Raw genomic sequence first — 25,350 nt, 5'->3', positions numbered from 1 at the left:
GGAACAGGAGGAGGCACATCCCTTCTAAAGGGGGTGGGCAGCTACTTTTCAGTTCCAGCTGGGAGTTGCCATGCAGAAATGTGTGCACAGGAGTTTCCGCCGAGGAATCAGAAATCCGCAGAATAAATGAAGTCTGAGTTTTACTTGGTGCTGATAACTAATCAAAAAACAGGGCCACTTCCGGGTGCAAATCACACACACCTGTGGACAATCTGCCTTGTGGACCCTGGTTTGATCTCTCTGGTTGGGTACTCTCAGAAGTCACTAGCAAAATATAAAGATGAAAGGATCAAAGGAACGACCACCTCTGGCTACTAGACGGTCTGTGGTTCTGCAAAATCTAAACACATGCAGCTAGTCTGAAGATCCCCCAGTCCATCCATCCCATCATGGCTACCAGGGTTTCCTTTGTGACATGCAGACTCCTGCTTCTGAATTCTCTGTCAGACTAGGATGGTAGTCATTTCAAGAAAGGGAGAGTCTACAAGAATGTGAGTGTTTCTGGGGTATTCCCTAGGGCACGGGTCCTAAGGGAGACAAAACAATTGAACTTCAGAAGTATACACACTCCAATCAATTGTAATGTAACTATAGCGATTATAATAAATAGCTCTGATCTACAGAGTGCATGTCAAGATAAGTGATTTCTGGACACCATCTTATTTCATTTACACAGAAAACCCAACAAGTACTACGATGATCTCCTTTCAATAGAGAAACAGTCAGTAGTCTGAGAAAGCAGACTCAGAGAGGTTAAGTAATTTTCCCTGGATCTCACAGTGGTTAAGTTCCAAATTCTGTCAGAAAATGAGCTTCCAAGGTCTGTGTGTTTTGCCTCCCTTGAGGATACCAAGTAGAAATCGAATATAACGTTAAAGAGATTTCCCCTCTCAACTTGCAGTGATTCCCAGAGCAGGCTTAAAAGAATGAGAACAGATGGTTGTTGGGTGGTGGTATGTCAATTTCCTTAAAGCCTTCAAAGGTATATCTGAAATACACAAAAGCAAATTTGGATAATCAGAAAAATGAGCATGCTCTCAGAAAGGAAAGAGATGGTTCTCTGGCTTCCAAGATACATATTATCATGGGAACTCTGAGACCATACAAATAATATCAATTTGTTAAGCTTGGTAGGATAAGGAAGCCAGGACCACAAAGGCTCTGAGAAAGTGACTGGTGGACCCTGAGGGCAAGGGCATGGCCAGAGGCAACAGACTGACTGCCTGTGTTGGTTGTTCAGATTTTAAAGAACAGCTGTATTGAGATATAAATTCACATACCATACAATTCACACATTTTAAGTGTATAATTCAGTAGTGAAAGGGAAAGTGTTAGTCACTAAGTCGTGTCCGACTCTTTTGCAACCCTGTGGACTATAGCCCACCAGGCTCATCTGTCCATGGAATTCTCCAGGCAAGAATACTGGAGTGGGTTGCCATTTCTTTCTCTGGTTTTTAGTATTTTCACAGGTATGTGCAACCATCAGCATAATCAATTTTAGAATATTTTCATCACCTCAAAAAGCAGCTATCACCTGCTTGTTCCCCCGTCTCTTCAGCCCCAGAGCAAACACTAATCTACTGTCTGTCTACATAAATTTCCCTGTTCTGGACTTTCATATGAATGGAATCCTATAATATGTGGTCTCTCCTGGGTGGCTTATTTCATTTAGCATAATGTTGTTGAGATTTGAGTGGCTTTTAAAACTATCATCGCTCCCTCAATGTGTTACTTTGGTGGATTCCTTCTTCCAAACAAGTCTTTGAGCCTACTGGCATTGTGAACCACACCAGCAGTGTTCCTATCTGGAGACCTTACCAGAAACAGTTGAATATTACATGCTTTTCCTTCCTTGAGATCTCCAGGGAAACTCCAGACTGAGTTTCTCCTGGAATTCCCAGCTTGTTGTTCAGTTGCTAAGTTGTGTCTGACTCTATGTGACTCCATTGACTGCAGCACACCAGGTTCCCCTGTCCTTTACTATGTCCCAGAGTTTGCTCAGAGCCATGTCCATTGAGTCAGCGATGCTATCTAACTATCTCGTCTTCTGCTGTCCCCTCCTTCTTTTGCCTTCCATCTTTTCCAGCATCAGGGTCTTTTCCAATGACTCATCTCTTCACATCAGGTGGCCAATGTATTGGAGCTTCAGCATCAGTCCTTCCAATGAACATTCAGGCTTGATTTCATTTAGGATTGACTCATTTGATCTCCTTGCTGTCCCTGATGTCTCAATAGTCTTCTCCAGCAGCACAACTCGAAAGCATCTCTTTGGCACTCAGCCTTCTTTATGATCCAACTCTCATATCCATACATGATTACTGGAAAAACCATAGCTTTGACTGGATGGACCTTTGTCAGAAAAGTGATGTCTCTGCTTTTTAATATGCTATCTAGGTTTATCATAGCTTTCCTTTCAAGGAGCAAGTGTCTTTTAATTTCATGGCTGCAGTCACCATCCACAGTGATTTTGGAGCCCAAGAAAATAAAATCTGTCACTGCTTCCACTTTTCTCCTTCTATTTGCCATGAAGTGGTAGGACTCCAAAAGTCCTCTGCTGACTCATTACATAAAATCAATAGCATGAGTCAGATACCCAAGTCTCTGCCCCTTTCTCTCACTCTTAACGTTTGCAAGAACTTGGCATGTCCAGTGCCTGGCTAGATTTTAAGAAAGAGTTAGATTTATAAGCAGTTTCCTCAGACATTACCCAAGAGGTCTCAGTGGTTAAAGTGAAGCCTATGTGTAGAAACTAATGCTCTGGATCTTTTACCAAACAGCATCAAATCACTACTACTTTGTATACTTCACAGCTTTTTGTCCTATTTTCCACATTATCTTGAAGAGATAAAAATACAGGAAATGAGTGATTGTTGTTCAAAAAAATGATGAGACTGGTTATTGTTATTCTCAAATGATGTCTCTTAAGGTTGATGTTGTTTTAGTCATTAAGTCATGTCTGACTCTTGAGACCCCATAGACTATAGCCTCACTAGGCTCCTCTGTTCATGGGATTCTCCAGGCAAGAATACTGGAGTGGGTTGCCATTTCCTTCTCCAGGGGATCTTCCTGACCCAGGTATCAAATCCATGTCTCCTGCATTGGCAGGTAGGTCCTTTATCACTGAGCCACCAGGCAAAACCTATAAGCAAATTGGAAGCACTAGGCCTTGTAAAGTATGCAGAAATTTCACCCTAGTGGAGATGGAATATATGTTGTAAGTGGAAGGAAAATTATGTGAACAGAACATGTTCTTTAAAATCAAACCAATCTGGTTCAAATCTTAATATTACTACTTACCAGTTGTGTGACATTGAACAAGCAAGTAAGATTCTCTAAGCTTCAGTCTCCATTTCAATAAAATAGAAATAATGTTATCTACTCCATAGGATGTTTTGAGATCAAACAATAAACACAACAACTACTGCTAGTACTATGACCACCATCGCTACCATTTATTGAGCATTGATGTTTTCAAACTGTGGTGCTGGAGAAGAGTTATAAGAGTCTCTTGGACAGCAAAGAGATCAAACCAGTCGATCCTAAAGGAAATCAAGCCTGGATATTCACTGGAAGGACTGATGTAGAAGCTGAAGCTCCAATCCTTTGGCCACCTGATGCGAAGAGTTGACTCACTGGAAAAGACCCTGATGCTGGGAAAGATTTAGGGCAGAAGGAGAAGGGGGTGACCGAGGATGAGATGGTTGGATGGCATCACCAACTCAACGGACATGAGTCTGAGCAAACTCCAGGAGATAGTGAAGGATAGGGAAGCCTGACATGTTGCAGTCCATGGGGTTGCAAAGAGTTGGACATGACTTAGCAACTGAAAAACAACAAAATATGTCAAGACAGTGTTAGGCGCTTAAGCTTTGGGACACTTTCCTTAAGGTGTTATTTTTCTAACCCCTTCAACAACCTGGCTAGGTATATAAGATATTATAATCTTCGCTTCACAGATGGAAAAACAAAAACAAAAAACTGGTTTAGACCTGTTTATTGATTTCCCCCAAATCATGCAGCTAATGAGTGGTAGCATTGTCAAAATCAGATTTTTTGGTCACAAAGACGACATTGTACCCATCATTGTGGCTGTTGTGGCTAACAGAATAGTGAAAGTAAGAATCAAGGATGTAAAAAGAGACATTTTTCATCCAGAAGCTAGAAACCTATCCTAAAAGTCACACAAACAGTGTAAATTTTAAAACAGGCAATTTCACATTTTCATGACTGTGTTTAAAACTAGGCAATTTCAAGTACATGATTTAAATGCCAGTGTAAGGTGAAAGACTATGTCTAGACATCTGGTATACCAGCCCCAGTACATCTGCCCGTGGTTCACCCCTCCACCCCACAGGACAAGTTGAATTTTTAGGAAGAGGCACTGTTCAGTTCTACTTGAAAGGGGCTCCCAGAGCATAACCTCCCATTCCTGGAACAATCTTGTGACATCTCAGGTAGAGAAAATCTGTTTTCTCCTCAGCATCAAATACTGGGATTTTTCCAGTTTCTTGTCTTTAAGTTTTTGCAAAGTCACTATAATTTGAATTTTTATAAATCAAATCCCATTTAACATGCAATTGAGGAACTTGCACTTTAAAAGAATTCTGTCTTGAATCCTCAAGAACATGGAAGGCTGCCTTTAGAAATGAATAGCTAATTCTGAAATTATCCATTTTGTAAATTAAGAAATTGGTTCACAGCTTTCTAAAAACAACCTTTAAACTTTGAAACCAATTTGAAATTCAAGTTTGTGACTGGGTCTTGTGGGCACTCCTTATTACCTTTGCTGATAAGCATTTAAATATATTCATTAACAAAAATAATTGTTGTCACAGTTAACTACATTAGCACCATTTAATTGAATTAGAAATTAGATGGGGGTCATGAATATTTCACTAGGGCTCACTGCTAGCCATCCCAATTTCCATCTTTCAAAAAAGAACCCTCACATAACCATAAACAAGTGGATTTGCAATTTTTGTGTTCCTGGCCCTTCTCATACTTTTGCCATTAAAGTCAGCCTATTGTCAAAAATAAATCAAAAAAGAATTTGTAGCTTTTTTTGCTGCTCTTCTGTGTTCCGGACATGATGCAAGGAGTCTTCTGTCCTCAGGAAACTTTAAATGAACATTTACTCAACACAAACCAGAAGCCATCAATCCATACACTTAGAGCACATTGGAACTTTTGAGGTAGAGTCCAAAGTTCACAACCATGGCACAACTGACATTTAGAGTCAGAAAATGCTGTGTGGTGGGCAACTGTCCTGTCACGGTAGGATGTTTAATGGCAGACCTACTGAATGCCGGTAATGTCACCACTACACACACACACACACACACACACAAACACACACACACACACACACACACACACACACCAGTTGTAATCATCAAAACTGTCTCCAGATAATATTTCCCTCAAAGGGGGGAATCGTCCCCCAGTTGGGAACCACTGGTGGAACAATATAGTTTCGATTACCAGCCATCCCTCTCATGTTTGACGTTTCTCTGGGTCTTAGTTTTGTATATGTGAAATAGAAGCAATCATACTTATTTCATTGGGTTGCTAGGAGACTACACAGTATCAAGTGAATAGAAGGCATAGCTGGATGAGTGTTCATTAATTATTAGCTGATGTATCAGTAGTAATCATAGTGGGAGCATCAGCAACAGTAGCAGAAACATCAAGATCTGAGGGATGGTTTTCTATTTACTCTCCACCCATGGAGACACGATGTTATTGCGCTGGGCCAGAGTCACCCTCCTTGCCTGAAGGAAGACCCCAGGTGGTACCACTGAAGTCAGCAGTGGTCCTTCTTCTTTGAATCCCTAAGTTAGTCAGACCTACCCTACATACCTCTTGTCCAAAGGGTGGTCAAAGAAAGCCCCAGATCTCTCCACAGTAGACATGGTGAGATTTGAAAAAAGTAGGATCTGGAGTTAGGCAGACCTGGATTCCACACTTGACTTCTGATTCAAGGTCTCAGGCAAGTTTCTTAATCTCTGTGAGCCTCAGAGTCCTTGGCGTTAAAAGGGAATCATGAGAACCATCCTATAGACTGGTTCTGAGAATCAAATGCCATAATGCATGCAGACAGCCCCTCGTACCATGTTTGGCACATAGTGGGTACTCAATAGTCATCGGTGATTAGAACTTTTGTGATGAAAAATATCTAGAGCAGGGTTTCTTAACCTTGGGACTATTGACACTTGGGGCTGGATACTGCTGTGTTGTGGAGGCCTTCCTGGTGCTTTGTAAAATGTTTGCAGCATTTCTGGCTATTAGCTGCTAGTACCACTGGTCACCAGTTTTAACAACCAAAATTGTCTCCAGGCATTGCCAAGTGTCCCCTGGGGGCAAAGTTGCCCCAATTGAGAGCTACTGTCCTGCAGGAAATGGATCCCCACCCAGTCTGCTTGGTCACTCTGCCTTTAGCTAACATCACCCCTTCTGGGAAGATACCCAGTCTTCCTTCTGTCAAGTTAACCACTGTCTTCATTGTCTCATAACTCTTTGCTCATCTATCTGGTCTGCTAGGCTGGGAACCCCTTAAGGACTGGCTTCATTTGTACCTGTAATCTGTAGTTGGCACAGAGTGGAGGCCAGCAGACAGAGCAGGGCCGGGGAAAAAAGCAAACTATTTATTGAGCACCTACTGTATATCAGATGGTGCTAGTGGTAAAGAATCTGCCTGGCAACACAGGAGATGGTTCAATCCCAGGGTTGGGAAGATCCCCTGGAGGAGGGCATGGCAACCCACTTCTGTATTCTTGCCTGGAGAATCCCATGGACAGAGGAGCCTGGAGGGCTATAGCCCATAGAGTCACAAAGAATTGAACATGATTGAAGTGACTTAGCATGCATGCATATACCAAATATAACTCTAAACGGTTTACACATATAATTTCCTTCTGTCTTCTCAATAGGTTTGTAAAGTATGTATCATTGTGTCTATTTTGTGAGTGAAGAACCTGAGCCTTAGAAAGAAGGAACTCATTTAAAGATACACAGCAAATATGTAAATAGACTTGGGGGTTTGAATCCAGTCTGAATGTCTCCCAAACTTCTCCCCTTCTTCACCAAGCAGAAAATGAGGTACCTTCTTCCCAAGCTGTGCTGTACCCTAGCACCCCCACCACCCTGGACAGAAAGGCATTCTTTCTACTCTCCAATGAATCCCTTGCCTACAGATGAGATCAGAAAATTGGGGTGGTGTGCCAAAGGTCACAAAGTGATTAGAAATGGCTGACCTGCTTGAAGAAACAATCCATTCTGGACCCAAAGATGAGGCACTGAACATTTTTCACTCTTACTGAAAAGGTCAGACTGGAGGCAGCAAGACCCAGAGTGAGACCTTTTGGCAATTTCAGAAAGTTCAGCCTGCAGCTTGGGGGCAGAGCCGAGGCTAATGCCCACATGGCCCTAGCCTCTCGCTCCACCTCCAGCTCAAGACACCAGCTGGCACCAGACTTACCTCATCAACACCAGCCTGCACGGGCCACAGGTCCTGGGCTCAGGAAGGGGGCACCTCCTCGCCCCAGACTTCACCACTCCCGGTGCATTGGCATCTCTGGGTCAGAGAGCCTCATTATTTTAGAGATTCTAAGAAACGCTGAAAATATGCTACGGAGGTCGTACAAAGTGGGTGGCAGGCTCCAAAAGGTTAACATCTTCCTTTCAGATGATTCCCACAGTTGCTATGGTATCTCCTACAGGAGGCTTTGTTAATTCCATATGAAGGGCCTGAAATTAATAAACTCCTTTGAACTCAGAGGAAACAAACCAGGTTGGGCTGCAAATACTGCAGCCTGTTTATTCCTCACGTGGACACGAGGCCCAGGTGTGCGGGTGTGTGTGCGCAGGGGGTTGGAGCAGCAGTCACACATGTGCCACTAGGTGTGTGCTTTTGTTGTATCTGTACACAAGTGCGAGGTGGGGTCAGCAAAGGACCAGACTGTCTGCATATCCGTAAGGGCAAAGATTCATCTAAAAACCACAGAGCAAGATATTAGGGTCAAGGACTGGGTCCATTCAACTCTGACTCTCATGAGCATTCAGTTTAGTGCCTCGTTGACATCAGTGTCTTATTGAAGAGTCTCATCTGTGAGTTTAACACATACTTTTGAGTATCTGCTTTCAGCCAGGCACTGTGTTATGTACAGAGGTGATTACCATAGTAAACAGGGTGGAGAGTCCCTTTCCTTTGGGAGCTAGGGTCAGGGAGGAGATGAATGGGCTGACAGGTGTAGAAGATCCCAAGTGGAAGGTCATACAACATTTTCCTTTGGTTGACATGCATGTGTATATGTGCACATGTGTTTAATAATAGTCAAAAGAATCCTTTGAAAAAATCAGTGTCAGTGAGAGGAACAGTACCAGGATAGAAGATACAGAACATAGGTTTTGGAGTCAGAATCTGGGCATTTGAGTCCTGCTTCTGTTGCTGACCAGCTACCTGCCCATAGTCAACCAAAACACCCATTTCCCCAGACGATTCATCCCTTGAATACTATATTTGTACACCCACCAGATGTACTTCCTAGACTCTGGGGACACAGGACGGAGCAGAGCAGACAGAAACCCCTGCCTTGTGGAATAACTGTACGGAAGCACAGTAAGTGTCATGAAAGAGGTGGATACACATACACCAGGAGTGATGGCAAGAGGCCCCAAGGCGGCCCAGAGAAGCAGGGAAGATGTCTGAAAGCAGTGACCAGAGTCAGGACATGCAGATGACAAGTGGAAGGAAGAAGGTCCTAGGCAGAAAAAATAATATGCACAGAGTTCTCAAGCAGAAAGCATGTGTGGCCTGTGCAAACTGGTGGAAGAAATTAAATATGGCGTCAGCATTGAGTGTGAAGGGGAGAAAAGGCTATACCTGTTGAGTGTACATGTGTGTCCTTGTACCTGCATGTCTATATGAGTGTGTCTGTGTGTGTCCAGGCACATGAGCATGGGTGTGTCTGAATGGGTGTGTGCCTGTATGTGCTTGTGTGTCCATGTTTGTGTATGTGTATGAGTCTGTCAGCCAGTTCAGTTGCTCAGTTGTGTCCGACTCTTTGCGACCTGGAATGCAGCACGCCAGTCTTCCCTGTCCATCACCAACTCCTGAAGCTTATTTAAACTCATGTCCATCAAGTTAGTGACACCATCCAACCATCTCATCCTCTGTCGTCCCCTTCTCCTCCTGCCTTCAATCCTTTCCAGCATCAGGGTCTTTTCAAATGAGTCAGCTCTTCGCATCAGGTGGCCAAAGGATTGGAGTTTCAGATTCAACATCAGTCCTTCCAATGAATATTCAGGACTGATTTCCTTTAGGATGGACTGGTTGGATCTCCTTGCAGTCCAAGAGACTTTCCAGAGTCTTCTCCAACACCACAGTTCAAAAGCATCAACTTCTTGGCACTCAGCTTTCTTTATAGTCCAACTCTCACAACCATACATGACTCCTGGAAAAACCATAGCTTTAACTAGATGGACCTTTGTCAGCAAAGTAATGTCTCTGCTTTTTAATATGCTGTCTAGGTTGGTCATAACTTTTCTTCCAAGAAGCAAGCTTCTTTTAATTTCATGGCTGCACTCACCATCTGCAGTGATTTTGGAGCCCAAAAAAACAAAGTCTCTCATTGTTTCCATTGTTTTCCCATCTATTTGTCGTGAAGTGATGGGATCAGATGACATGAGCTTAGTTTTCTGAATGTTGAGGTTTTTTTTCTTTTTTCTTTTTTTAAATTTATTTTTTTATTGAAGGATAATTGCTTCATAGAATATTATTGTTTTCTGTCAAACCTCAACATGAATCAGCCATAGGTATACATATATCCCCTCCCTTCTGAACCTCCCTCTCATCTCCCTCCCTATCCCACACCTCTAGGTTGATACAGAGCCCCTGTTTGATTTTCCTGAGTCAGACAGCAAATCCCTGTTGGCTATCTATTTTACATATGATAATGTAAGTTTCCAGAATGTTGAGTTTTAAGCCAGCTTTTTCACTCTCCTCTTTCACTTTCATCAAGAGGCTCTTTAGTTCTTCTTCGCTTTCTGCCATAAGGGTGGAGTCATCTGCGTATCTGAGGTTATTGATATTTCTTCCACAATCTTGATTCCAGCTTGTGCTTCATCCAGTCCAGCATTTCCAATGATGTACTCTGCATATAAGCTGAATAAGCAGGGTGACAATATACAGTCTTGACGTATTCCTTTCCCGATTTGGAAACAGTCTGTTTTTCCATGTCCAGTTCTAACTGTTGCTTCTTGACCCGCATACGGATTTCTCAGGAGGCAGGTTTTGTGGTCTGGTATCTCCATCTCTTGAAGAATTTTCCATAGTTCACCATGATCCACACAGTGAAGGGCTTTGGCATAGTCAATAAAGCAGAAGTAGATGTTTTTCTGGAACTCTCTTGCTTTTTCAATGATTCAACGGACATTGGCAACTTGATCTCTGTTTCCTCTGCCTTTTCTAAATCCAGCTTGAACATCTGAATGTTCACAGTTCACATACTATTGAAGCCTGGCTTAGGGAAATTTGAGTATTACTTTGGCAGCGTGTGAGATGAGTGCAATCGTGTGGCAGTATGAGTCTGTATGTGTGTCTATATGTGAATAAGGGTATGAGTGTGAATGTGTTCATCTGAATGTGTGTGTGTGTACATGTGTGTGCATGTGTGTCCAGGCATATGACTGGATGAGTATGCAACCCTCACAAAGAAACTTACAGATACCATGGTCAGAAAGCCACAAAGAATGGAATAAGACTTCCCATGGGAACTCTGTAACCACATAGCAAAATCAATAACCTAACTGAATTGCTTTTATAGGTAATGCATCATGTAAGAAAGGTTTTAATTAAAGTGTGGCCTCTAAAAATGTGCCTTGGGCTTGCAGACCTTGGGGCCCTGCTCAGGCAGAGTCGGGGCAGGTGGGGGACAAACCAGGGCCCCTTGACAGAGCAGCCCCCCTGCTCCCGGTCCTTTCCTGTTGGGGACCACTCTCCTCTGCCTTTTTGGAAATTCACAAAAGAAGATATGTAGGAAATGCTATTAATCAGTAAATGAGCATTCCATCAAACCGTCCAAACATATTGGGCAGTCAAAGACACACACACACAGATTTTAAAAAATGCTTTTTCTGCGTAAAAGACTAAAAATATATTTAAAAATCATATTTAGTTCTGGCCAGGGCTTCCCTGGTGGCTCAGATGGTAAAGAATCTGTCTGCCAATGAAGGAGATGTAGGTTTGATCCCTGGATTGGGAAGATCCCCTGGAGAAGGGCATGGCAGCCAACTCCACTATGTTTGCCTGGAGAATTCCATAGACAGAGGAACCTGGTGGGCTACAGTCCATGGGGTCAGGAAAAGTCAGACACAACTGAACGACTAACACATTAGTTATGGCAAAGGTGCAGTATGTTGGGCATGTTGGTAATAGAAGTAGACATAGGTCCATTTTTTCTGAAGGGTAATTTGAACCATATATATCAGAAACCTTAAACTTATACATACTTTTATATTCAGCATTTCCAAAAACTTAGCCAAAGAAAATAATCACTCAAACGGGCAGGTTAAATGTAAAAAAGTTGGTCATTGTAGCATCGTTTGTAATATGAAAAGCTTGTTATGATGGTGTGATCTTTGCTGAGTTCTTATCTTTGACCTCTAATAGCTGAGATGGAAACAGTAGTAAGCATCCCATACTTCAACTACAGTGACCACCAAGTGTCGGATGGGTGAGAGGCCATGGTAAGCTGATAAATGTTAAACAATCAGCTCTGGGGTGGGGGTTGGGGGCAGTTTCTCAGATAATGCCAATTTCTGTGGTGTAAATATTCCCACCAGGGCAGATTTCCAGCCACCAGTGTGCCCTCCCTGACATGGAGTTTGGAGGAGATACGAACAGCTCATGCTCACAAGCCCAGGTGGGCAGGCTTCAGTAGACCCCGGGCTGGAGGGCCTGCTCTAGCAGCCCAGTACCATCCTCCTACCGCCCCACAGAAAATACAAAAAGACAAGGAGGGAAGAGCCAGGTCACCTTTTGGAGATGTCTCCCTACCTCTTCCTACTTCTCCAGAGGATCTCCCTGTAAGCAAATGAAGTAGGCACGGGGAAAGCATTCCTTAAGTCTGGAGCTATCTGAAGAAGGTCCCACCCTGTTTGTGGACCAAATCTAGAGCACCCTGAGCTGAATGAGGAAGAGTCAGATACTGTAATGGTGCAGACTGACCATCGGGGGAGGAGGCAAGAACCACCTTGTTCTCTCAAGTCCCAGAGTCCTAAGATGGAAGAAGGGGAGGGACTTTAAATAGCATATGAGATTGAGATTGTGGAATGACCAAGACATAAACTTAAAAATCAAAACAAGACTTTAATACCAGAACATATCTGTCTGAGCTAGGTCAGGGATCTCCTGGAGGAAGCGCTCTAGGCAACAGGAAAGAGGAAATGAAGGGCAGAGTTAGTTAGTGGCAGCTCCTGGAAAAATAAAATTCTTCTGTTTTTCCATCAATGACTTGGGACTTATGAATCAAATGGGTCACACTTTTGAGATAACCTAAGTATCCATCAAAGAGAAATGAAATACAATGTGGTACATCTGCTTAATGGGACAGCATATTCAAAAGTCTTTATCCCATTGTGTGTGTGTGTGCACACAAGCACGTGCAGGCTATCATTAACATAATTCAAATAACATACAATAATCACCAGTATGTGCTTCTTTGGGGGTCTTTAAAACTTCAATTCTATGTTTGCATTTTAAATAGAAAATCAATAACCCTGTAAGTTTGAGAAAACTTCTTCCCCACTGGTGTACTCTGATGTGCCCAGCACTGAAGAAACCCCAGGATATTCTTCCTACTATAGTGACCAGCACATAAATAGGACCACAGTAAATTAGTCGGTGGAAAGAAAATATGATTTGCAAATTATTATGGACAATGCAATCACGCTTTCAAAAAATAACCTAAAAAGTCTATAACCATATGTATAGATAAATATCTAGAAATGCACATATAAAATCAGTGATTGTGTTGCGGAGTGTATAGAGATTCATTTAATCACCCCTCAGCCTTGTTACTATTTCATTAATGTTTATGAAGTTCTGAACATGAATCAGAGACACTCTGCTATGCACTCATACTTTTCAGTTTTATCTAGCAATCTGGATGTGTGTGTTTGTTATTTTTCAGTCACTAAGTCATGTACGACTCTTTGCAACCCCGTGGACTGCAGCATACCAAGTGTCTCTGTCCTTCACTGTCTCCTAGAATTTGCTCAAATTCATGTCCATTGAGTTGGTGATGCTGTCTCACCATCTCATCCTCTATCACTCCCTTCTCCTTTCACCTTCCATCTTTCCCAGCATCAGGGTCTTTTCCAGTGAGTGGGCTCAGCATGGCATATGTGTGTGTATACCCTTCCCTACCATTAGCATGATTATTGTATCCAGAGCAAGGAAATAGAGAGCTTTGAAAAATGAAGTACTTAGCACATAGTACTTAGAACCTAGTGGGTGCTTGGTTATGGAGACCATTATTTTATTAGTATGGAATCTTGGGTCTACTCTACCACAACTTCTTGAGCAATTGCCATGATAACAACAACAATGACAGCAAGCTTTTATATAGTATTGATTATTACCTACAGTAAAATATACATACACTATACCTTCCCTGTGGCCCAGACAGTAAAGAATCTGCCTGCAATGCAGGAGATGTGGATTCGATCCCTGGGTGGGGAAGATCCCCTGGGGGAGGGCATGGCAACCCACTCCAGTATTCTTACCTGGAGAATCCCATGGAAAGAGGGGCCCGTTGGGCTACAGTCCATGGGGCTGCAAAGAGTCGGACACAACGGAGCAACAAAGCATCGCACATATATGCCATGTACTGTAACAGTGCAGGCATTTTCCTGACACTCATCTTTCTTTGTCCTTATGGTAACGATGACAACTATGATGTAGCTATTATTCCCATTTTACATGTTAGCAAACTGAGTCTCAGAAAGACGGTCCCTGTAATCCTGGGCTCCTCCTTCTATGTCCTCAACCCAGCCCGGGACTCAGGGCAGCTTTCCTCACCCTCTCTGCCCCAGGACCTGCTCTAATGGGAACCGTGGAAACAAGTGCACAGGCCCGCACATGCACAAGCAGGCACACGCACCCAGAAATGGATGGGGCTGGGCTTGGCTGGGGTCACTGTGGGTGACTCAGACGGTCAGAGGAAGAGGCAGCATAATGCAGACAAATGGGAGATAATAAGTCTGGAGCCAATGAACCGAAAGAGAGGGAGAGCACATATTAAATAAAAAGTCATGAGTCCCTCCAGCCTGGAAAGGGATTTAGAGGTTACCATAAAAAAAAAAAAAGAAATCGTGAAGTTGCCAGCACCTTGTACGGCTGCCGTCAACTTGGGAACCAGGCAGCCCCGTGTCCTTTCCTCTGTTCTCCCTCATGGAGAGAAGCCAGGAGCGAGCAGGTCTGGTCCTTCCATCCTGGGGCCATGCCAGGGCCAAGGGGGGCCCCTTCTGAGCTGTGGGGAAATGCTGATGCCACGTCCAAAGTGAGATCTTGAGTTTGAATGACGGGAGTGTGTACCTGGGCACAGTCCAGAAGGAGGGAGGCGGCGCAATAGAAGAGAACCTCAGAGTGAAGAGTCTCACGGCAGCTGGAAAAATGACGGGGGAAGGTGAGAGAGCATGAATTGCAGATTGTCGGGGTGAACTGGATGCTCATGTCGGAAGGTCACAGCTAAACAGGACAGATGACAGAAGGAGGGCAGGCTGCTGAGGCAGCAGTTCAAATTTCCATACTTCATTCTGAAGACTCACGAAGCTGTACGTCTCAAGTGGAGACAGCCTGAGGTCTTGAGGGGAAGAGGACTCGGTGCCAAACACACCAGATACAACACCAGGTCTGGGTTGTATCCTTTTCATCAAAGATCTGTGTTGGCTCGAGTGCACTATCTTGCCACAGTGAGCCTCAGTCCCTTCATTTCTAAAGGTAGAAAGTCAGGGGCTGAGAGGAAATGGTGTGTCCACTTGAGCTGAGCCTTCTGTCACCTTCACTGGCCTTCAGACATGTGTGGGGAGGGCTGGATGGAAGATTGATTAATGAAGAGCAGGAACGGTATAGAAAACCCTCCCAGAGGACAAAGGAAAAAGGGGCAGCTTCAGCCAACATCTTCCATGGCTGAGGGCGTGTGAGAGGTGTGGCTGGAACCACATCAGGAGGCACTCCTGAATCCAAAGAGCAGAGTGAGATCATATCCGAAACAATAGCGAATTCAGCCTTCACACTTGGGAGGTTAGAATTATCCCCATTTTACAGATGAGGAAGCTGAGGCACCAGGAGGCTAAGTAACTGGCTGGGTGGTTACCCACCCAGTAAGTGGCAGAGCTGGGATCCAGACCAGTCTACCTGGCTCCATCACACATGCTTATAACCATTATGCCTAAGTCTCCACCATTAGACAGAAATAAAATCTGTTTATAAGAAGGGCTCCAGGATACAGTAACATTTGGGGCCAAACAACATTGCCTGGAGCCACTTCTAACTGAGTAAAGTAAGTCCCCCACATACGAACAAGTTCCATTCCAAGAGCATGTTCATAAGTCCAATTTGCTCATAAGTCCAACAAAGTTAGCCTAGGTATCCAACTAACACAATCAACTATATAGTGTTGTGCTACAATAGGATTATAATGCTTTTCACACAAATAATACGTAAAAAACAAACACAACAATAAAGAAAACATGTTTAGTCTTATAGTATAGTACCTTAGAAAGACAGTAATACCAGCTATATCACTGCTGCTTTCACACGTGCTTCCAGACATTCTGGGCTTGAAATAAAGATTCTGCACTCTGTATTCTATATAGTACTGTGTGGTACAGTACACAAAAGCACACCACTTGTAGAGTGTCATGCACGTGACAATGTACACCAGACATGTGAGTTAACTTACATGATCGGACATGCCAACACTTGTTCGCATCTTTGAAAGTTTGCGACTTGAAAGTTTGTGTGTAGTTTGCAACTTGAAAGTTTGTGTATAGGGGACTTACTGTATCAAAATAAGGTCAAGAGGAAGGACTAATTCTCTCACAGACCACCAGCTAGCTTTGGTTTGATGCTAGATCACGTACTAGTATCTAAAGGCTTAGGATGGCCACCATCAGAGCTGGAGATACTCTGGTGCCTAAACGAGAGGCAGAGATACCAGGGGAGGAGAACCCTAGAGCAGGAGGGACTAACGCCCACAGACCAGCACAGGGGCACGTGGGAGCTGTGGGTGGGAACACCTTCTGGAGCAACCAAGAGAGACCACTGCAGGGTCGGAGCCGCCTGGGGAGAAATTTGCACAAGGGCAAGGGGCTTCCCTTGTGGCTCAGATGGTAACGAGTCTGCCTGCAATGCAGAAGACCGCGGTAAGATTCCTGGGTCAGGAAGATCCCCTGGAGAAGGGAACGGCAACCTACTCCAGTATTTTTGCCTCAAGAGTCCCAAGGACAGAGGAGCCTGGCAGGCTACAGTCCATGGGGGTGCAAAGAGTTGGACACAACTGAGCAACTAACACACACACACACACACACACACACACACACACACATATACACACAGACACACGCAAGCACGCATGCACGCGCACTCGCCTTCTAAAGTAAGCAAATGGGGCTGGAGGATGCTGGAGTCTTCAAATTGTCCAGACTGGTGAGCTTGCAGGAAAGTATAAATATTTTCCTCTTTCCAGTGACTTGTTCCAGAGGGGTGAGATACAGTTTTCATGGAAAAGGAACAAGGCTGAGCACATCCATTTTACTCAGATTTCAAGAATGTTTCTATTAGGGAAAGGAAGAGTTGAGATGCTTCGAGCAGGGAAGAGATTTCAAGGTGACCTTGTGGAAGGAGCCGGCATTATGAAATGTATTTGATCGACTGGAGCAAGATAGGCTGTTCGTGTCAGAGGTCAAAGCCCTGGATACCAACCGAACTAAGAAAATTCAATTTCTGACATAAGATTGTGCTTTTTCTGCCTTCTAGAAGAATATACACATCCACCCCTCCCATCCCCTTCATGAAAGCAGTATTCCTCGGTGGTGATCCTGACATCAACAGGGCTATAAAGGCAGGTTTGGGAGGCACAGTTGACGCTGCCCACAGGTATCTGGAAAAAGGACTGCTGTTTCAGTCCGGGCTATTCCAGGGAAACTCTCATGTGACCTGGGGTCACTTCAATATCCTCTTCTCTTTTGTTCTCCCAGAAAATCAACACAGAAAACTCCTCCATGTTTGTGTAAAATGGCACTTTGCGGCAGAACTTTCTGTGTGGATGAAAATGTTCTAAATCTGTGCCAATATGGTGGCCACTGAGCACTTGAAAAGCGGGGAGTGTGACGGAGAAGCTCATTTTTAAACTTTCTTTCATTTTGATGAATTTAAATAGCCACATGTGGTTAACGATCACCTCATCGGGCAGCACGGTGCTGAAAGATTCAGCGGAAAGAGCATGACCCTTGGGACCACCCAGGACAGACTTGAATTCTGCCTCTACCATTTACTAGCGGTGTGATCTTGAATAGGTATCTTAACCTCTCTGATCCCTGGTCTCCCCATCCGAAAAATGGGGATGATGATATCTACATTGCAGGATTGTTGTGGAAATGAGTTACATATACAGACTACATGGCAGGACACATGTGTTTAGTACATTACAGCTGCAGTTATTAAGCAATAAGCATGATTCATGACTGGCCTGGAGCTTCTCAGTTGTGAACCCAGGCTCTCGCTAACAGTGATGGGACAGAATGAAGTTGAGGAGGGAGGGGTGTGATCTGTATTTTTCTATGGAAAAGGCATCAGAGAGTAGGAAGTGATGAGGACCCCACAGGGGGCTAGACAGCGGGACAAGGTCAGATTCTGGGACCCACGCCATTGGGAGCAAGTGGGTCCAGGGTGCTGGTGGGTAAGTGGGAGTGGGGGAGGCTGCCATTCTCCAGCCCAGCCCTGCCCACCACTGACCGCACCCATGGTGAGAAGAGACTCTGCTCCTAAATACCCTGTCTGCAGCCCTGGCTAGGGCAAGGACGAGGAGGAGCTAGCTGAGACCCTGAGAGCTGGGGAAAGGAGAGGAGAGAAAGAAACACGCAGAAGGGCAGAAAGCCAGAGGGGAAAGAGAGATGAGTACCAGACGGAAATGGAGAGAAGCAGCATCATCAAAGAGGCTGCAGAACAGAAAGGATGGCATACACACGGACAGGTGTTAGAGAGTCAGAGCCAGGATGGAGAGAGGCACAGAGACGGAAGGATGGAAGAGACTGGGAGACAGAGAGACAGAGCTGAAGCGAGACTGAGAGATGGAGAAAATCCCAAGTAACACACAATCCCTAAGGGAGAGATGGAAAGACAGGCAGGCAGAGACGAAGCAAAACAGAGAAAGAAAGAAATGAAAAGAGTGAATAGAGAGAACGTGGACGAGGTGAAGCTAGGAAAGGCATAACCAGACAGGCATAGCTGAGGACCACAGCCCGGAAGAGTGGAGAGCAAGGCGTAGACACAATTCCAAAGAGAAAACCAAGGAAAAGGGAGCCCGGATGATGCTGGAGCAACAAGGAAGGAGGCGAGATGGAGTGGGCACCCGGACGGGGGGCACAGGGCAGGGAAGGAAGTTCAGATGGGGATCCCAGCAGAAGGGCAGGTTGCAAACAACCCCACCCCCACCCCCGCCCCGGCCCCGAGCCGGGGATGTTTGCTGTCCAGAAGCTTCCTTTGTTCTGGCCTCCTCGCCATCCTCCTCGGGAGGCTGGGGCAGCAAAGGTTTCCAGAGCCCCTGCTCGCCCGCTCCCTCCTCCCTCTGTCTTTCTCCCGAGTCGTTAATCTTGGAGGACAGGTTGGTCTTTTATTAGCTATCTCCAAGGGTCAGCTTAGAAGTATCTGTGGAGATACTGGTTCAGAATGTCATTTGTCATCGGGGGCCTGATGGGAGCCGCATTGATTCGGCCCCCCTCCTGGCCTCCTGTTCACTTAGGAGGCAAAGCTGCTCTTAACCTTTTCCCTAAATGGAGCTTTAATTCCTCTCTCCTTCTCTTTGTTTACGCATCAGGGCAGGGCAGAGGGGAGAAGAGAGGCCACAGGCAAGGATGGGGGAGCGAGGAGGACGCGTCACTCCTAGGAAGGCTGGAGGTGTGTGTTCCTACTCCCTGCCTTTCCCTTCTTCCGACTCGTGGTTCTCAACCTTGGCTGTAGGCTGCACTCTCCTGGGAGGCTGTTAAAAATGCAGGGGTCTGGGCTCTCCCACAGAAGGGCTGCCTGCCTTGCCCCAGGGCAGGGCTCAGGCATTCCATTTCCTAAAACTGTCCTTTGTGTTGATGTCCACTCACTAAGTCATGCTCGACTCTTTGCAACCCCATGGATTGTAGCCCACCAGGCTCCTTTGTCCATGAGATTTCCCAGGCAAGAATACTGGGGTGGGTTGCTATTTCCTTCTTGAGGGGATCTTCCCAACCCAGGGATCAAACCCTTGTCTTCTGCATTGGCAGGCGGATTCTTTACCACTGAGCCACCTGGGAAGCCCCTCAAAGTGTCCTTAGGTGACGCTAATGAGCAGCTAGGACTGAGAACCGCTGAGTTACATGGTCCCTTGTCTGTCTTCTTATCAAACTTCCAGTCTTAGACCACAGACACCACCTTCAAGAAGTCTTCCCTGATAACCTCCCCACTGAACAACTCTCCAAATACCCCATTTGCCTTCTAGAAAGCATTGTTGCCATCTGATGTAGTATTGAACAGCCTGGACTCTAAAGCCAGAACATGTGGGTTCAGATCTCTGAGCTGCCCTCAATAGTTAGGAGACGTCTGCACCTCCATTTCCTCTTCTGTAAAATGGGAATGATAACCCTAACTCCCAAGAATTCTGGTGAGGACTAAATGAGTTCATCAGTGTAGCCTGCATAGGAGAGGCTGGCACAGAGTAAGCGCTGGATTGACGTTCACTACTATTATTCAGTTCAGTTCAGTTCAATCGCTCAGTCGTGTCTGACTCTTTGTGACCACATGGACTACAGCACGCCAGGCCTCCCTGTCCATCACCAACTCATGGAGCTTACTCAAACTCATGTCCATTGAGTCGGTGATGCCATCCAACCATCTCATCCTCTGTTGTCCCCTTCTCCTCCCACCTTCAATCTTTTCCAGCATCAGGGTCTTTCCCAGTGAGTCACTTCTTCACATCAGGTGGCCAAAGTATTGGAGTTTCAGCTTCAGCATCAGTCCTTCCAATGAATATTCAGGACTGATTTCCTTTAGGATTGACCAGTTGGATCGCCTTGCAGTTCAAGGGACTCTCAAGAGTCTTCTCCAACACCACAGTTCAAAGGCATCAATTCTTCAGTGTTTAGCTTTCTTTATGGTCCAACTCTCACATCCATGCATGACTACAGGAAAAACCATAGCTTTGACTAGATGGACCTTTGTTGGCAGAGTAATGTCTCTGCTTTTTAATATGCCATCTAGGTTGGACATAGCTTTTCTTTCAAGGAGCAAGCATCTTTTAATTTCATGGCTGCAGTCACCATCTGCAGTGATTTTGGAGCCCCCCAAAATAAAGTCTGTCACTGTTTTCATTGTTTCCCCATTTATTTGCCATGAAGTCATGGGACCAGATGCCATGATCTTAGTTTTATTATTACCTTGTTTTTAATCATCTCCCCCCCTGAGTTACAGACCCAGTCACAGTTTTACAGATCCTCATCATCATCCCCATTTTACAGGCGTGAAGATCGAGGCACAGAGAGAGTATGAGACTTAACCAGGGGACTAGGTTTATCTGGGACAGTTTAACTTCATGACTGGGAGCTGGCGAGGGTCAGGAATCTGTGCAGGAAGCTAGACTCGGGCAAAGCAGTACTTCTGTTAAAAGCCATGCTGTAGCTCCAGGAGATGCCAGCCAGGGGGAGGGCATTCAACTTGGAGGGGGCAAGGGCAGGAAGGAGGCGGGGCTTCCAGGGAGGGTAGGAGGTTCAGAGTGGTGTGGGCGGCCCGTGAGGGGGTGGGGAGAGGCGAGGAGGAAGGATGAGCAAGGGTTCTGGAGGGAATGTGAAAGGCGGAGGCTTTACTCAGAATTTTATTCTCTGTCCACGTGGAGACGGGGAGTGACTAGAACTCAAGTCTCCTGATGTCTGGTCCTTGGTCCTGATGCCCAGCTTGTAGACTTTTAGAACCAGGTCTTTCAATGACTAAACCTTTTTAAAAGTAGGCTTATCTTTCACTCATCTCTCTCCAGAATGACTGACTAGTACTATACTGACCCCAATACATGTGTTATAAGGAGGTTGGGTGATGGCCAAGTGGGCAAGGGGGTCACCTTCTAACCAAAAAAATATTAAAATCATGTGATGTTGCTAAAAATCATTCTGAAAAAGAATTCTTTGGAAATTCCTATTATTCAGATCTTTGGGTCCCACTCTGAAACCACAGGCAGTTGTGACCTTGTGTCTGGAGCTAGTCGGGTGAGAGAGATCAGGGGTCAAGCCTTCTGATCTGGGTTAGAAGCCCAATCCCTCCCTGCTGTCCGGAGGCATGACTGGGGACAAGCTCCTAGTCTGGGTCTGCCCTTGTTTTCTCAAATGTAAATGGAGGTAACAGAACCTCCCCAAAGGGCCAGTGAGGAGTGACTAAAATAAGCACACACACAAAAATCAAGAACCCCCCTGCCTCTATGAAATAAATACTTGCTATTGTTGTTGACACTGATAATTACCTCCTGGGTGGTGGTGGTACAGAGAAGGAAGAGAACGAGTAGGAATAATTCCTCCTGGGATCAAGAGGGAGGGAATGAGGGAGGGAAAAATGACCAGAAATCCTGGGTTCCCCCAGACTGAGGAGTCTCCTAACCTATCTGACTTTCGGTGGCAAAACAGGAAAAGTTTTAGGCAAATCGGGATGAGTTATTCAACCTAAAAGAAGGTCTCTGTGTATGAGTTAGTAGCTCAGTTGTGTCTGATGCTTTGTGACCCTGTAGACTGTAGCCCACCAGGCTCCTCTGTCCATGGGATTCTCCCGGCAAGAATTCTGGAATGGGTAGCCATTCCCTTCTCCAGGGGATCTTCCTGACCCAGGGATCGAACCCAGGTCTCCCACATTGCAGGCAGATTCTTTACCATCTGAGCCACCAGGGAAACCCCAAAAAAGGAAGGTCTAAAGGAGCAAAATTTAATTCTTAAGAAAAATCAGCCAAAAAGAAAATGAGGAAATAGATTCATGCTGCAGCAGAACTAACTGAAGTGAGATCTCATGCAGGACTTCCCAGTTGCTGAACAAAAAGCAAGGCTGGAACCCGGGAGGAAGTTCAGAGCCCTGGCGGGAGCCAGGAGAAAGGCAGGAGCATCTCTCTCTGGATGAAACGTCTGGTGTCGGCTGCTTTGTTCCCTGTGAGGGATTCAGCTCAGTCTTCACTCGCCTGTGACCATCATCCTAGACAGAGGCAGCTGCACATTTCCAGATCCCAGACATCAGCGGCTTATGGAGGATGCTCAGCCCTATTCTGACTGAGCAGCTGAGGGGATGGCATATGCTTGGTAGCCCACGGCCTAATCTCAGAGAACGTGTTCTGATAGAAAGATTCATGATAGCCATCCGGGCTGCAGACACAAGGTCTTAACTTCCAATTCCAAGAGCCCTGCGGCATACGCCTCTACCTGCTGAATGGCTTTGCACTGGGTCTTAGATGGGGCAGATTTACAGCAAATTATCTGCAAACGAATGTCGCAGAGGACTTTGGTGCTTCAGAGGGAAAGAGGGGCAGTTTGGAAAAGGAGGCTGCAAGATGCAGGTGATTCTGAGCCTCCTTCTAACTTGTTGTGCAGACTGGAGATACAGGGAGGGGGTGTATGACCCTGCAGCTTTGTCTACAGCGGGGTGCTGACACCTGCAGGGGTGGGGAAGTGCGATGCAGCAAGTCAGGGTGTTTCCACAAAGCAGAGGCTCCTGCATAAGCTGAGAGAGACAGGAATTGTCACTGCTCCAGAAAGGGGTGATGCCACGACCCCCAGGCTGCACCCATGGCCTTAGGTATGAGGACCACTGCAGTCCATGGTCTGCCACCTGAAGGCCCTGCATGAGGCGACATCAGGGGACAAACTGGGAGCACTCCCGCCTTTCCATCTGACTGCAGGCAGCAGGCTGGGCTATGAAGAGCATGGATCTTGTTTTATTTTCCTCGACTTGATTCTATGAACATTTTCAAATGTCCAGAAAATTTGCAAAAGCAATGTAATAAAGACTGCCTAGATTCGACACCTAATACTTTGTTATGATTATGCTATCATTGATCTGTCCGGCTGTCTGTCTATCATCTATTTGTAGGCATTTCTGCTTTTTTTTTCCCCTGAACTATTTAAAGTTACAGACATCGCAGCTCTTTGTCATTATATAGTTCAGTCTCCCAAGAGCAAAGCATTCCTGACACAATGAAAACATCATGATTAACCTGAGAAAAAGAATGGAGTCCAGAACATATAATATCTAGACTCCAATTTTCTTGTTTGCCTCAAGAGAGCATTTTAAAACTGTTTTAAACCACTATCCAATCAAGATCCATGCACTTCATTTTTTACTGTCTTTTAACCTAGACACACCTCTCCCAGAATCATATATACACATATTTGTATGACATTGACTTTTGTAGTCTGAGAGAGTTGTCTTGTAGGATATTCCACATCCTGGATTTGTCTGATTGTTTTCTCAAGTTGTTATCTGTTTTGTGTCTTTGTCCCCTATATTATTGGTAAATTGGAATTTGGGTCTAAATTAGATTCTGGCTAATTTGAATTAGATTCAAGTTTTACCTTTTTGGGGACAACCATTTACAGATGATGCCCTGTCCTTCACAGTTTACCACGTCAGGTGGCATACAACATTAAGGGGTCCCACCATCAAGGACCATCAAGGTATCAGTAAAATTAGAGACAACAAGGGAACATTTCATGCAAAGATGGGCTCAATAAAGGACGGAAATGGTATGGAGCTAACAGAAGCAGAAGATATTAAGAAGAGGTGGCAAGAATACACAGTGAATTGTACAAAATGATCTTCACAACCCAGATAATCATGATGATGTGATCACTCACCTAGAGACAGACATCCTGGAATGTGAAGTCAAGTGGGCCTTAGAAAGCATCACTACGAACAAAGTTAGTTGGAGGTGATGGTATTCCAGTTGAGCTATTTCAAATCCTAAAAGATGATGCTGTGAAAGTGCTGCATTCAATATGCCAGCAAATTTGGAAAACTCAGCAGTGGCCACAGTACTGGAAAAGGTCAGTTTTCATTCTAATCCCTAAGAAAGTCAATGCCAAAACATGCTCAAACTACCACACAATTGCACTCATCTCACATGCTAGTAAAGTAATGCTCAAAATTCTCCAAGCCATCCTTCAACAATACATGAGCCATGAACTTCTAGATGTTCAAGATGATTTTAGAAAAGGCAGAGGAACCAGAGATCAAATTGTCAACATCTGCTAGATCATCAAAAAAGCAAGAGTGGAACTCTGAAAAACATCTACTTCTGCTTTATCGACTATGCCAAAGCCTTTGACTGTGTGGATCACAATAAACTGTGGAAAATTCTGAAAGAGATGGGAATGCCAGACCACCTGACCTGCCTCTTGAGAAATCTGTATGCAGGTCAGGAAGCAACAGTTAGAACTGGACATGGAACAACAGACTGGTTCCAAGTAGGAAAAGGAGTACGTCAAGGCTGTATATTGTCACCCTGCTTATTTAACTTATATGCAGAGTATATCATGAGAAATGCAGGGCTGGAAGAAGCACAAGCTGGAATCAAGATTGCCAGGAGAAATATCAATAACCTCAGATATACAGATGACGCCACCCTTATGGCAGAAAGTGAAGAAGAACTAAAGAGCCTCTTGATGAAAGTGAAAGAGGAGAGTGAAAAAGTTGGCTTAAAGCTCAACATTCAGAAAACTAAGATTATGGCATCTGGTCCCATCACTTCATGGCAAATAGATGGGGAAACAGCAGAAACAGTGTCAGACTTATTTTGGGGGCTCCAAAATAACTGCAGATGGTGATTGCAGCCATGAAATAAAAATATGCTTACTCCTTGGAAGAAAAGTTATGTCCAACCTAGACAGCATATCAAAAAGCAGAGACATTACTCTGCCAACAAAGGTCCATCTAGCCAAAGCTATGGTTTTTCCAGTGGTCATGTATGGATGTGAGTGTTGGACTATAAATAAAGCTGAGTGTCGAAGAATTGATGCTTTTGAACTGTGGTGTTGGAGAAGACTCTTGAGAGTCCATTGAACTGCAAGGAGATCCAACCAGTT

This window comes from Dama dama, chromosome 10, assembly GCF_033118175.1.
Source record: "Dama dama isolate Ldn47 chromosome 10, ASM3311817v1, whole genome shotgun sequence".
Lineage (NCBI taxonomy): Eukaryota > Metazoa > Chordata > Mammalia > Artiodactyla > Cervidae > Dama > Dama dama.
This window is presented reverse-complemented; position numbering follows the sequence as displayed.